At 43.2% G+C, this 14,277-nt stretch overlaps 1 protein-coding gene across 3 annotated transcripts in view; it reads left to right on the forward strand.

The window, feature by feature from the left end:
- Positions 1-14,277, forward strand: part of DAB1 (DAB adaptor protein 1) — a 441,779-nt gene that overhangs the window by 224,249 nt on the left and 203,253 nt on the right. The window lies entirely within an intron of this gene.

A 14,277-nucleotide genomic window follows, 5' to 3' on the forward strand; every position in this document is an offset into this window, starting at 1 on the left:
TGTGAGCAAGGATGTTCTCCTGACCTTCATCAGCCTCGACACATTAATGAACCATGTACATCTGCACTTTGTTCCTATCAAACAGCAGTGAGTTCTGCAGGACAATGTGTTTAAAAACATACACAACACTCTCAAAATGCTATTTTAAGTGAGATGTTTGCCAGTCATCTGTGGTCCCATTTTTGTCCTGAGAAGGTAATATACCTATGAGCCTGTTTTATCTTGGTTAATCTACTTGCCTCTCAAGTATACCACCCCCCCATCACTTCTTGTTCATCCCTTCTCCAGACTGAAGAAGGTACTAGTTTTCTGGCCTCTAAAATTATTTGCAATTGATATCTAAGCTTTTTAACATTTTAATTTCCTTTTTTTGAGGTCAGTTGTACCAGAGTTTCAGTCAAGGTTGGATACTCTTCCTGGCTTGGTATTTTAAGTGTCATTTCTTGTTCTAATCTCTCTAGATCTTTGCTTTGACTCTCTGACCACTTCTGTTTGCAGACCTGTGACTTTCCTGGATCTTTTATTTCTCCTAGAAAATATGGAGGAAATAGAGGTGGCTGAGGAAGAGCACTGTGTCTGTGCAGCTTCTTTTCTCGAAGCTTTATTTTAGCCTTTTTTCCCCTGTTTTTTTCTTTGCAGTTCAAGAATTTCTAGCAATGGCTTTGAAGTAATCCCAGTGCTCTGTCCCTTTCCATTTTTCGGCTGAGAAAGCTTTGCACTGTGTGTTACAGAGGCCATCAAACTGGGGTCTATTGCACATCAGCGGTCTGCCACGTGTTTGCTGCTCTCTTCAGAAGCAGCATTCCCGGAGCCGTGCCAGGAGGAGCTCAGTGAATAGATGGGCCAGGAAAGTACCTGGCTCTCGGTGGGTCTGGAGAATGAACTCATTATCCAGCCAGTGGTCTGTCACACGAGCCTCATTTACCAGTGGCTGGTCTGAAAAACAAACCTTGGAAAGTGGTGGCTTGCAGGGTGCGAGTGCTGCGGTGCCAGGCACGTCGGTGTCATTCAGCGAGCAAGCTTGTTGGGTATGAGGAATAGGGAGGAAGCCTGTGGGGAGGCAGAGAGGTTGCAAATAAGTATCAAAAAGCATCATAAAACAATGACAGAAATCCCAGCTTTTGACAATTGAAAGCTGCCATGTGGAGGAGAGCCACATTTCAAGGCTGGCTGTGTGATTTGGACACAGCTGAGAGGAAGGTTCCATTTTCTTAGGTATGTCCTAAAAAAGCCATCAAGTATTAGCAAAGCACGTTAAAAGAGCACTGTGCTCAAACAAACAAAAAAGGACCACAATTCCCAGGTTATATTAGACTCCATGGGGAACTGGAGAGCTTTTCATCCTTTTCCTCTTCAGATGCCAACTGGGAGACCCCTCTGTGCCCCACACTGCTCAATCTAATGCATTGGCAACTGGAGAGCATCCATGGGGCTGCTAAGCTCAAACCACCTGGGAAATGAAATCTCTTCCTCCTTGTTTCTTGCCCTCTCATCAGTGGGGAACACACTTTACTAGAAGTATGGTGCAGCTTTGAAAAGCCAGGGGGGATGAAACCGTGGTTTAGCCAAAGGAATTGTTGAAAAGTTTTGAGGCTTGGCTCGGTCGTCGCAGTGGTGGGCTGAGGATTGCAGAAGTCCTCAGTAGCTGTTGCTTTGATTGCTGTTAAAGATAGGGAGAAATTGGGCTCTAGTTTAGTCAGAGGAATATAAAACATATCAGGTAGCAGCAGTCTTGGAAACTGTAGGGTGGGAATGTTTTTGTTTATTTATAGTAAAATCCAGGAGGAATAGTGGGGAAATTGTTGTCTCTGGGTTACTGTGTAGGTTTGTAAGTGCATGATTGATAGCATGTTAATAGTTTTAAGCTCCCTGCTTCAATGGCATCACTGGGAAATCTGGCTGAAAGTTATTTGACTGCCTGCATGATCCCAAGGTTTACGCAGCCAAAGCACATACTATCCACCCACTAGCATGTGGAGCGAGGTCCTGCACCCACAGAGGAGAGTCTCATCAAGGAAATACGTATCTGATCGGTGCCAGCAAGATCTCCTGTGCAGGGAGATGTGGGAGGGAGGCTTTAGCTTTGAGTTGAGCAGAATGTTGTGGTTTTAAAATGTAGAAAGATGCCAAAAAATATCTCCCACAGGCTACTACTGAGGTTTTGCATTTGGGATTTCTTAAAAAAACACTAGTACCTGCCCCAGCTGGCACCGTGCTGGTTCGTAACCTTTACCATAGGTGAAGAGGCTGGAGGCAGACAGATGTTGCAGCATTATTGGCTGCGGATTCTGCGTTCTGTGCCCACACATCGTGTGCCCAGATGGTCCTTTGTAGTAGCACGGCAGCCACTACCTCCTAACACCCCATCCCACCTGTTGACACTTACAGCATGTCTCAAAAGAATAGCTGAGTTGCTGGGGAGAGGAAGACAAAAAGATCCAGCAGCACTTCTGGCTGTGAAACAAGGCAAGCTGTGTCATAGTGCATTGCAAGGAAGCCAACAATTACGGGTGTCTCCAAAGCAGGAGGCGTTATATAAATAATACATTCTGCTAATTCACCAGATTGCTGCATGTATGGAAATACAGAGGGGTTTTTTTGGTTTTGATTGTTTTTTTTTTTTAATGAAAGAGAGCTTCTGTCTTGAGAAAAATGGAGTCAATGCTGAATTGGATTCAGTTCTTGTTCTGCATGCTCAGTTTTATACAGAGAATAAAAAAGGGCACAGGAGAGCAAACTGACTCTGGAAACCACCTCTTACAAGCCTGTCTTCAATCTTGCCAAACCTTCCTGTAGAAATGAGCCCCTGTACAAGCATCTTTGTAGAGATAGCTATGGAGTTTTGTTAGAGCAGTCCAGGCCCTCCAGCATCAGCACAGGTTTAATCTGAAAGCTGGAAATAAACCCAGAATAAACTCAGACCTCAATGTCATTCACAACACCTGCAGGTGAAAGGAGTGTCTTCAGAAGTAAGATGTAATGTTGTGGGACTGTCATTCAGTTCATGGGGCTTCACTGCTTTCCTTAAAGGTCTGTGGGGAATCTGCCAGTGAGCTGGTGCAAGTTGGCCCAGTGTAACTAACCTCACAAAGGACTACACTAACTCCCAGCAGTAGGAAAATAAAGTAATTATGTTTTCTATTAAATTATAACTTGTGCTTAGAAAATTGAGCATTGACTCAAGCTGGTATGAGAGTTGGTTTGGTTTGTACCAGTTGAGAGCAGGAGAGTTGTACAGCAGGGAGTTTGTTAGCTGATGCACCATGCAGGCTTTCCCAGCTGTTTGAGGAATACTACAGCATCATGCAAAACATTTTGCAGGTAGGCGCTCTACGGACCCCAGAAAGTGTTTTACAGGTTCTTCTGCAGAGGAAGTTACTGTTCAGTAGCATGGTTTATTTATTTTGTTTGGTTTACTTGGGTTATTAAACATGTTTTATTTATAGAGTGTACTTTCTAGAGGACCATCTGCATCTACTTCAGACACGTGGGACTCTGTGCTTGCAGATGCTGGGTTGCTATTTGTTCTTTGGGCCATGTTGGGCAGAGACTCTCCGGGGTTTGTAGGAATAAGTGGAGCTGTGCCTAGAAGAGCTCAGCAGTCACCTGAAGAGCTAGTATCTCTGCATTTGCAAAGAGAACATGTATGTGGCTCACGCTGCTCCATCCATGGCAGCAGGTTTCTGCTGATCCCATGTTCCACCACGCATCTCCTCACCTGCTGGAGTCCTTTCACAGCTCAATTTCAGTGGCTAATCCAGAATGACTAACTGTAGCTGTAATACTTATAAGCATAAGCATGAAAGGATCTTGCTAGTAACCTTGTGTCATAAAAAAAGTGTGAATTTGTGTGTATGTGAATTTTTGCACCATCTGTTCCCCTTCCTGCAGCACAGAGTGAGATTTTTTTTTGTCTCTCTTGCTCAGTTCCAAACAGGTATGTGTGATACTGATGTCTGCTACAATATAGTACAGATTGAACAGATTTTTTCCACTAGAACATATCAGTGCATGGACACAGGTGTATCAGCATAATGTAGGTAGAAAACTATTGTGATAAAAAACATCCTCTGCCTTTATCTTCTCTTGTCATCCTCCTAATTAGATTGAAATTCCTAAGATGTATTCAATTTAAGATTTAGGGGTTTTCCTACTGAGAAATCCAAGTAGAAGGAATTATGTACACAATGGGATGGCCAGCTGGCAGAACTGTACAGGAATACAATTTCTGTATTTCTGGGTAGGATTTGTCCTAGCAATCCACAGAGACACCAGTGTGCAAAGAAATGCTGCTTATAAGAGTAATTTCACTTGATTATTAGTGCCCTGGAAGCTGAAATCAAATACTGCCAATCTCTGCCACTCACAGTGTTTTGACACTGAGCCATTGCATGGGAAGGGAACTGTAGTTTAAGTTATACTTTGATTGTAATGGGTTCTGAGAAAACTAAGATTATCATCCAGAACAGAAATCACCAAACAGTGTCATAGAATGAATTTGAAACTCTTCCCCTCTCCATCTAAACCCTTGGCCACATAGGACTGCTCATCGTTGCACACCAGCTAATTTCTCCAGGGCAGATAGTCTGCTGAAACCTTCCAGCAAAGTTTTAGGTATGGTTCAGGATATCAGAAGCTGCCTGCAGTGTGACACGTGTCCGGATTCTTCTGCAAACTGTCTCTGGGCTAAAGGGTTTCATCAGTTTGTCAGTGTGTGATATTCTGGGGAAGAAAGACTTACATTTGGACTGCTCTCCTTGCAAAAATGTGGCAAAATGCTGGCTTAATCACCCACAGGGTGAGGCAGTGATTTGCTTTCAAGGATGCTCAGCTCTTGGAAAAATCCACCTTCCTCGGGTAATTCTGGCATTGCAGGTTGCTGTTCCTCACAGCTAAACAGAGAAAGCCTTAAGGGCTCACAGTTACATAGGCTAATGCATCGACACCTTGCAAACTGTGTTTTAAAATGTCAGGTTTTCCAACTGCACTACTTCCTCAGTCATTTCAGCTCCAAACAGAAGCCCAAGTGCTGTTTCATGCAATCATTGATCAAATCAGGATGCAAATGAGGTCCTAAAAGTATATGTATAACATGGGAAAAAAATTTACATGCATAGATGGAAACATTTCAAATGACAAAATTTCATAGCTGAGGCTATCATAATTTATTAAGATGAACTGTAGATTTTATATGGCAGCATAATTCAGAGTTTTCACATCTTGGCATTTCAAATAATTTTAATTAAGCAATAGATTTACAATTTGTTCCACAAGTCATACAGTCTGCTCAGATTACGCACATTTTCTGTAGTCTTGATTTTACTACTGTATTCATTTAGCTCAGCAAATTTATAAAACTAATTAAAACAGAAGTACTTTATTTGATTCAAAATGTAAATGTAAAACAACGATCTACTGTAAAATGGTGCTTGCAGAGGAAGTAAGACCAATTGCATCTCCATAGGTATTCAGAACTTGAGTTTTTTAAACCCGAAGCAATTATTTTTTACAGCAGGTTCTTGGCAAGGTCTTACTTGTTTTCATATTTTGAGATGCCAAGCGAATGAGAAGTTAGGGTCTGATTCAGCAACATACTCAAACATGTCTAAAGTTAAGCATGTAATTAGTGCTCATTGAGCTCATTTGATTTCTTGTTTGCTGAAGCACTTTGCTGACCGGTGCTGACGCCCAGATTGCCACTTCAGATTCCAATGCGTGTCCTGCTACTCCCCGGTACTCGTTAAGTCTTGTGTCACTGAGGGAGTGAAAAAACCTGCAATTCCTGGACTATCAGCATCCCAAAGCAGAATCTGCATGCCATGATGTTTCCATGTCTTTAGAGTCCTCCTGTCCCCAAGTTAGTGCTGACAGCCGAGCTTTGTTACAATACGGAGAGCAAGGTATGTGTAGCGTTGTTTGAACTCATTTGATGACACATCGCTGCAGGTTTAAACACCAATTACCACGTTTCGAGTGACAAATCTGGAGGGAAAAAGAAGATGATCATTTAATAAATTTATTATGAAGGCAAATGACTCATACATAAATCAAACCGCTTCATTAAGGGAGAAATTCAGTCAGCTAAATACAGAGGTGACAAAGGTTAACTCCACAGTCGTGGCACCAACTCTTGTGTCACTTCTGAGCTCTCATGGTGAGTCAGTATCGCAGCAGTGCCTGGTGTTGCCATCCCTGGCTCCTCTGGCAGCAATGGCATTTCCCCCATCACCTTTGGCAACACCAGAAGCAGTCTAAATGTTAGGAGGAATTTCTAATCCTGCTTTTGACAGAGGTGGAATTAAAGGCTTTTGTTCTTTCCTCCTGTGTGTGTCTCGGGCCAGTGGCAGTGTTCCCTGTGCCTGTTTCACCAGCCAGTGTGTTCCTCTCTGTGTCACAGTCAGTGCATAGAAGGAAGTTGTGGGGTGCTCTCAGGGATGGGTGAGCCGTCTCAATTATTACCAGCTTGTTTGCAGATGCCACGTTATTCTTTTATGCCCCATGCTGTGTGCTTTGGGAGTTTGTGAACCACGTGGTGATGACGGGGGCGTATCAGCTGCAGTGAGAACAGAACAAAGCGCAGGAAGGTTTTGGCCACACAAGGACAAAAGGGGATATTTTTTTGGTGCCTTGGAGCTTTGAAATTGATGAAGGTGTGGTGAAGATTTTAAATAACCTCGATAAAGAATTTACCCATTCTTCTGACCCCATATGGTCCTGCTCTCTGCAATGCTCTAGTCACATGTGCAGCCTGACTCTCTATTAATTTACTTATACCTTGAGCAGAAACAGGGCAGGCAGGGAAAGGCAGCACGAACACCAACCCACCATATGTTGTTTCTAATGATTGAGAATAGTGGGTGTGCACGTCGCTCTCCCAACGTATTCCTTAGGCCAGGGGCCTGTGGCACTACAGCTGTTGTGCTTTTTATTTCTCCCCACTTGTATTCTCCCCTCCCATGCTGAAGACTGCAGCCAGGAAGCTGAGGATGTTGTTGCTTTGGTTAGCCTTTGGAAGATGGCTCTTCTGTGAGCATGCAATTCCTGCCACCTATTTCGCCCTGCAAGGTTACACTGCCTAGTACCATTGCCAAGTGGCAGGGCGCACAGTTATGCTTTGGGAATTGTAGGTTTCTCTAAGCCTCTGGCATTCAGTGCTTTTGTTCTCATTTGTGTGGCAGAATCCATTGTGTTTTCCAGATTTGAGGTTGGTCCCAGTGGGTCCCAGTGCCTTGCTGCTTTTGCACATCCATGTAGTACAAGGTACTGCCTAAGATCAGCCTTTGGAAGAGGTGGTAGAAACATGTCATTGCACTATTAGTTCATATTTTTATAAAATGGCAGGAATTCAGAATATAGCTCTTTTAACGTCTCATTCAAACAGGCAGTAACATTGAAATGTATTTTATTTGATGCCCAGGAGACACGCTAGCATTTATAGTGACAATAGAAATCTTCTTGTATTCCAAACTCTTCAGGAGAAACAGTGATAGCTTTATTCAAAATAATGGCATTCAGAATTGCCGAATCGCATTCCCAGAGCGTCTGTCCTGGAGGAAAGGCAGCGCTGTCATTCTCCTCCTATTCCCAATAATTAAATAATGCCTAAGTGAGGCATACGTGTCTTCAGGTTTGTACCACAGGGAGGGGAGAACCCCTGAATAAAGGAGAGGAGAAGTGCATCAAGACAATCCCAGCTCTGTTGTACTCCTTCTTCTCCCCTGTTTTTGGGGACAGAAGTTGTCACCCATGACAAGTCACTGAATTTTGTGAGTTAGGCTGGTAAGGGTACGTAAAAACAAGCAGGAGTGATAGTTGCCCATTAAATACAGTTTATTAATCTGACAAGCAGTGTTTATTATCTTTTTTTTCTGATATGATGTCGAATTATCCAGCAGTAGTGAAGCCTCAGGCATAGGTGACCTTGTGGTGAATCTCGGCCATTTTGTTATGCTAAGGGTTAAAGGGAGGGTCATTTCATTCTGATAGAATAACTCTGAGCTCTCTGTATGAGCTTCACAAGAAGTAGCAAGATTCTGCTATTACATTAAAGACCTACTATGTGTTAAAATAAAGTGGAAGTCTGTGTTAAGCTGGCACAAGGCAGAAATTACCCTCATACTCAGAAAGACACACTGATACCATGCAGAAAATAGTCTATTTGAAGATCATTCTGCTGATATTTTTCTCCACTGTATCTTTTTGGGGAGGAAAACAAGCTCACAGTGGCTGAGGAGTTCATTTTCTCCTACTGCTGCGTTTTCCATTGAAGTCATCATCATCCTCCATTTGTGACATCAGAGCTACTGGCTGGCGAGATAATTATGATTTCATAAACGGAAGATTATGACCTTCAAATGAGGAAGGCACAGTGGGGAGGACAGATTCCTAAGCAACAGCCATCAGATATTTGTGAAATATTTGTGAAAATGTCCTTGCAGTTTAAAAAAAAAAAGAAAAAATGAGGGAGAGAGGGCAGGAGGGAAACATCCAAAAAATATTATCAGCAGAATGAGTTGCCAGCCAGTGTTTTTTTTCCCTAAGTTTTCCATTTGGTGCCCATGATTCTCTAACCTGTCTCATTTAGCCTTAATGAACACGAGACATTTTTTTAGCATGCCATATGTGCTGTGGTCCTTAGGAAAAAAAAAGAAAGCATCCAAATAACTTATTTTTTATGTTCCAACTACCCAATCATGATTTACATTTTGCACAGTTTGATGCCCATCTGCAACGGCTTTGCCATCCGAAAAGGTAATAAGAAAGGGAGGAAAAAAAACATAGGAACATGTTGAACGACTGACACAAGAAAACCTGGTAGGAGGAAAATTGTTTTTGTCCCTGTGTGAATAAACAACTCAGGAAATGGGTTGAAATCCTGTTTCCAGTGGTGAAGCCAGCTCCTGTATCAGCAATGCCTCAAGAAGAAGAGCCCCAGCAGCCATCCATGTGTCCCTGGGGAGTCTCTTTCTCTGTGAAGGGGTAGGCAAGTCATCCTTCTATGACGAGGGAGGCTGAGGAGCAGCCATGGGTCTTGGAAACGAGTCCTGCCTCTTGGCATGAAGTTCAAGAACAAGGTCTCCATACAGACGAGTTGTTCCTCAACTAGATCCTTGTTTACAATTATGAGACAAGCTATTTAACACCCACCTTACCTATCCAAAGCTCCTTGCAAACACTTCATCCTGACAAAGTAAAAGAGGTTCAAAGGACATCTATTCCTCTTCAGTCTTCCCTGGACCACTGGAATCATGTGTTTTTACTTGGAGCTTGAAAGGGAGGAAACATCAATGACAGGTCCCAGACTGACAGTTCCAGGAGCACATTGCCACCGTGTGACTTTTTGCCTGATGGGGTCTAAGGCAGTTCCAGGATGGTGCTGATGGACTGTGAGCTTCTCTGCATCCTCATGTTTTGCTGAGTGCTACCTGGAGCCTTGTACTCAATGACTGCAGCAAATAATGACATTTTTTTACATTTATAAAACAAAGTTTTTGAAAAAAAGCTCCAACCATAACAACACAAATTAGTCATATCAAGCCCCTGGAGAGCCCTGATACAGCCAAACCAGAGGTCTGGCATCTCTGCAGCCCTACCTTGGCTTCTGTGTGGGTACTGTGTTGGGTACAGGAGCAGGAGCTCTAGTAGTGTCATAGTTTCCACTTTTCTTCCTAGTCATCTCTAAGGTCTATTTTTTTGCTTTACTAGCTTACAGCAGAAGATGCTGTGTATTCCATGCCTGGAATGGAACTGACTGAGAAATGTTTCACTTTGATAACATGAGCTGATGGGAACTATTACACTCCAACAAGACCTTTAGTTACTTCATCCTGGATTTTACAAACTCAGAATCTAAAAATTGGTTGCTGAAGTCAGAGTGGTGCTTTCAGCATTTTCCAGCCTTTGCAGAAATCTGACTGTGGTTTCACGACTTACAAGCTCATTAAACTTACAAGTTATTTAAACGACCAAAAAAAGCAGCATTTCTCTTCTGTATGACACACACAAATTCCTGGCCAGTGCTCTGTTTGGATGCAAGGAGGCAGAGGGCTGTACTGAAGTGGCATTTGAGGGACCACCCAGCATGTGATGTGCAGTCTGATGCATAGAATCAGTTTGGTTAGAAAAGACCTTCAAGATCAAGTCCAACCACTAACCTGATACTGCCCATGGCCCTCACTAACCCATGGCACCTCATCTCTGTGTCTTTTCAATATCTCCAGGGATGGATACTCCACCACCTCCCTGGGCAGCCCATTCCAATGCTTAACAACCTTTTCAGGGAAAGAGTTCTTCCTAATTTCCAATCTAAACCTTTCGTGGTGCAGCTCGAGGCCATTCTGTCTTGTCGTATCACTTGTTACTTGGGAGAAGAGACCGACCCTCACCTCACTACAACCTCCTGTCAGGTAGTGGTAGAGAGTGGTCATGTCTCCCCTCAGCCTTTTCTTCTGACCAAAATCCCTCAGCTCCCTCAGCCACTTCCCATCAAACATGCTCCAGACCCTTCAGCAGGTCTGGTGCCTGCCTCTACCTGTCTGTTCCCTATAGGCTGCTCTCCAGCCCCTCTGCCCCAAACCTGTAGCATTGCATGGGGTTGTTGTGGCCCAAGTGCTAGACCTGACACTTGCCCTTGTTAAACCTCATACAGTTGGTCTTGACTCATCAATCCAGCCTGTCCAGGCCCCTCTGAAGAGTCTTCCTACATGGACTAGCCTCTTTTGTCAAGATGGAAAAGGAAAAGCTTCTGGAGATTGGGTATGAAAGTCAGGCTTTCTTTATAGGTCAAGACTTTTTCTACACAGCCAAAGTCATGTTTGACTCTGTTTTTGCTTGCTCCACTCTAAAATAGGGCTGTGGTATTTGTATGTAGCTCTGACACTTGAGGTACTCACAGTATAGATGAGTACAGGGGGTATTTGAGAGTGATCACAGCTAGTGTAACTTTAAGCTTGGCGATCTGAATGCTGGAGCCTGAAACACCCCACCTGTTGGCACAAGGCCTACTTTGACAAGCAGAGGAAGGAAACTGTCTCCAGGAGCTAGATGTGACCAATTTACAGTCAGAAGTACTAATGCAATCCAAATCCTCCTGTCCCACTTGAAGCCACAGCAAACTGCTTGTAATCAAGATACAGACTAATAACTATTTGTATAGAATATTTAGTGACTAATTTCTCATTACAGATGCTTTGGGGATCACTGTAAGCTGCTTGTAGACAATTGAAACATTAAAAAAAAAAGGAGAGAAGTTATTGAATACATTATTCACTGCACATGATCTGACCAGCTTTAGGAATTGCAGTGCTAAACCACAAGACAGGACCTAGCAGAGCATCTAGAGTATCTTTTTTCACTAGTAGAGAACGAAGCAGCAGCAGCACCACAGGAACAAGTATATATGTTGCAAAACAGAATTAATTTTAAATTTTAGCTTGAAAATATTGTGGTTGGAGTGAGAACTGAGTGTAGAATTCAAGCATTAACGTCCCTGGGTCTTCCTGTTGTAATTGATGTTACTCAGAGCAATAGGATGTGGGTTTTTTTTCTTGTTAATAAATGAAAAACTCGGTTTACTTCCATTTCACGTGTGCTAGACATGTATCCGTGGCAATGAACTGCAAAAAACCAGCAGAATAAATAAGTACAGACAAATACATGGAGGAGTTCAGTTATCATTTTCCCTATTGAAACTGCCTTTTCACAACTACATCTTCTGACTGACAGCTTATTAATACTAATTACATTAGATATACGCAACATAACTAATGTACTGGTACTTTCAATTATGTTCCCTTGTCTTCATTCCTTCCCTGCTCTCTCAACCTTCCTTTTCATGCCCTGTAACCACTACCCTGGGCTGCAGCTCAGTGCAAGTGAATGTGTCTGTCCATGAGCAGAAGCTTCTTGTTGTCAGCATTGGTAAGAAATGCTCTAAAACTTGGGTGTGTGCTTACAAGGCTGTGTGGGTGCTCACTGAGGCACAGTAAGAGGGCAGCTTCCAGTCCCAGCAGCAGCAGGAAGGGCCTTGGATGTCAGGAGGAACATCTCATGGAGGTCCTCTGAAGGTCGATGCAGGTCCATGCTGTCTCAAGCTGTTGCAACCTACAGCCCTGTTTTGTACATACATTTTCAGAGCTTTTCTAGAGCGCAGTGCAAACCCAGTGCTAATCCTGGTGAATCTGCAGTAGATGTTGTGGTATTCACAGAATCCTAGAATCCCAGCATGATGGGGATTGGAAGCGCCCTGTAGAGCTCCTCCAGCCCATCCCCCTGCTAAAGGAGGTTCCTTTTGATCAGGGGGTACAGGAATGTCCAGGTGGATTTGGAAACCTCCTGAGAAGGAGCCTCCACACCCTCCCTGGGCAGCCTGGGCCAGGGCTCCCTCACTTGAAAGGCAAAGGAGTTTCTCCTCATATTCCAGTGGAACTTCCAGTGTTCCAACTTGTGCCCCTTACCCTTTGTTCTGTCACTGGGCACCACAGAACAAAGACTGGTCTCATCTTCTTGACACCTGCCCTTTAGGGATTTACAAGCATTGATAAGATCTTCTCTTTGTTCCTTAATAACTCTTAATAACTATTCATAACTCTTAATTAGGAGTTATGCACTCGATGCACTGGCTCTTTTTGTTTCAAAGCCACAGTCCCTCCCTCTAGGTCCTTGCTTATACCAAATCCCTGGTAGCATCTCAGCTTTGTTTTCCTCTTGTTCTCCCCCCCACCCCCATGAACTAGTTGTCAATTGCCTATGCAACTCGGGGTAGAAGAGGCATTGAAAGGTTATTTATAATGCCTGAAAACATTCTGAAATCAATCCTTCCAGCTTTTTTGGCTCTCCCTATTCAAGTATTATTAAGATCTCTTAACTTTTTACATTATAGTGCTGTAAGAGTTTATATAAGAAGACAAATGTGCTTTGATATTTTTATGTAAACTTGCTGATTGCTAAAGCATCTTTGACAGCTGACGTGGAAATCAGAGTGGTTTTGATTAGGCTTTTCTGATATGTAAATGTTTTTAAATCAATTACATATTTAATTTCTTTCTGAAGTTCTATTTCAACAGCAGGCAGTTGTATCCCACAGCAGTTACACCTTAAAGAAAGAGCCTGAGATGAATGTTCGTGTAACATATATTTTAAGGAACTCTTAGAGTAAACGTTGACTACCCTATGACAAAAGTTAGTGGACAGACTCTTTAGTGTTCATCAAATATTTACACTGGGCTCTTCTACAGTGTGCCTTGGCTGTAATATTTCATGGTTTCTAAAAGGTAGACTGGAACTATGGTCAGGCAGCAAATGAAATGGCTGTCCAGTAAAAAACTCGATAAAATCAGACTGCTGCCATGAACCTTCAAGGGATTTCCTATGCTAGGTCCTTACACAATGATTGTTGGGGCTTGCTCCTTGCACTGTTTTGGACAAGTGGAGAGAGATTTTGTGCCTGCTGTCTTTCAGGCGTCCCAAATAGTGCTAGAAGGCAATGTAAGGAGAAATTACATCGCTGTATCTCTCGAGATTTACTTGAATCATATTTTTCTATTGAATAAATCCATATATTTTACCTGATGCCCATAAGAAAGCACCATTGGGGTCATGGGGAGCTTGAGATGATGCAGGTGGTGGAAAGTACTCCTTTGTGTGGTCCTGCTGCTGCCCCACAGGGCTCTGAGTAGCCCTGCATGGGCAGGTACAGTGAGTGTTGCTCAGGCCTTTCACATTTGCAAGATTTTCCAGTAAGAATAAAGTCCAGCTGATGGCAAATATAACATCTGTCCTGTGCAGAAAAAAAAGAGTTTGTACTCACTGATTGAACTCAAGGATTTGGATCCTTGGTCACTGGGAGAGCTGACAGCATTTTCCTGTGGGGCGGGTACATCTCTCCTGAGCTTTTAAACTGAGCTGGATTTATAGGCACAGCCATGTTGGGTTTTTTTCCTAGAAGATGTGATACTGGTTAAACTCCACAGGAGCTGTGCCCCAAAGAAGAGAGAATAAAATCGGTATTTTGAATTGGATGCTAATTAAAGCTGAATCTTTCCTAGTCTCAGTGTTTTGAGCCCATTAAAGCTTCTCGAGTGGTTTCCAGAGCCTGAGCGCCAGACTGAAATGTGGAACAGAGCTGAGCGGTGGGGTCCAGGTTAGCTCTCCTTTCAGTTTCGGCCTCAAAGAGCCAACCCAATGTTTTCAAACAGCAAATTTGCTCTTGTGAAGCATCTGCTATCTTCTGCAAGTCTTCTGCAAAGCTTTGGATCAAAGGGCAGATGAAAAGCCAGG

The sequence above is a fragment of the Colius striatus genome, chromosome 10, assembly GCF_028858725.1.
Source record: "Colius striatus isolate bColStr4 chromosome 10, bColStr4.1.hap1, whole genome shotgun sequence".
In the NCBI taxonomy this organism is placed as follows: Eukaryota; Metazoa; Chordata; class Aves; order Coliiformes; family Coliidae; genus Colius; species Colius striatus.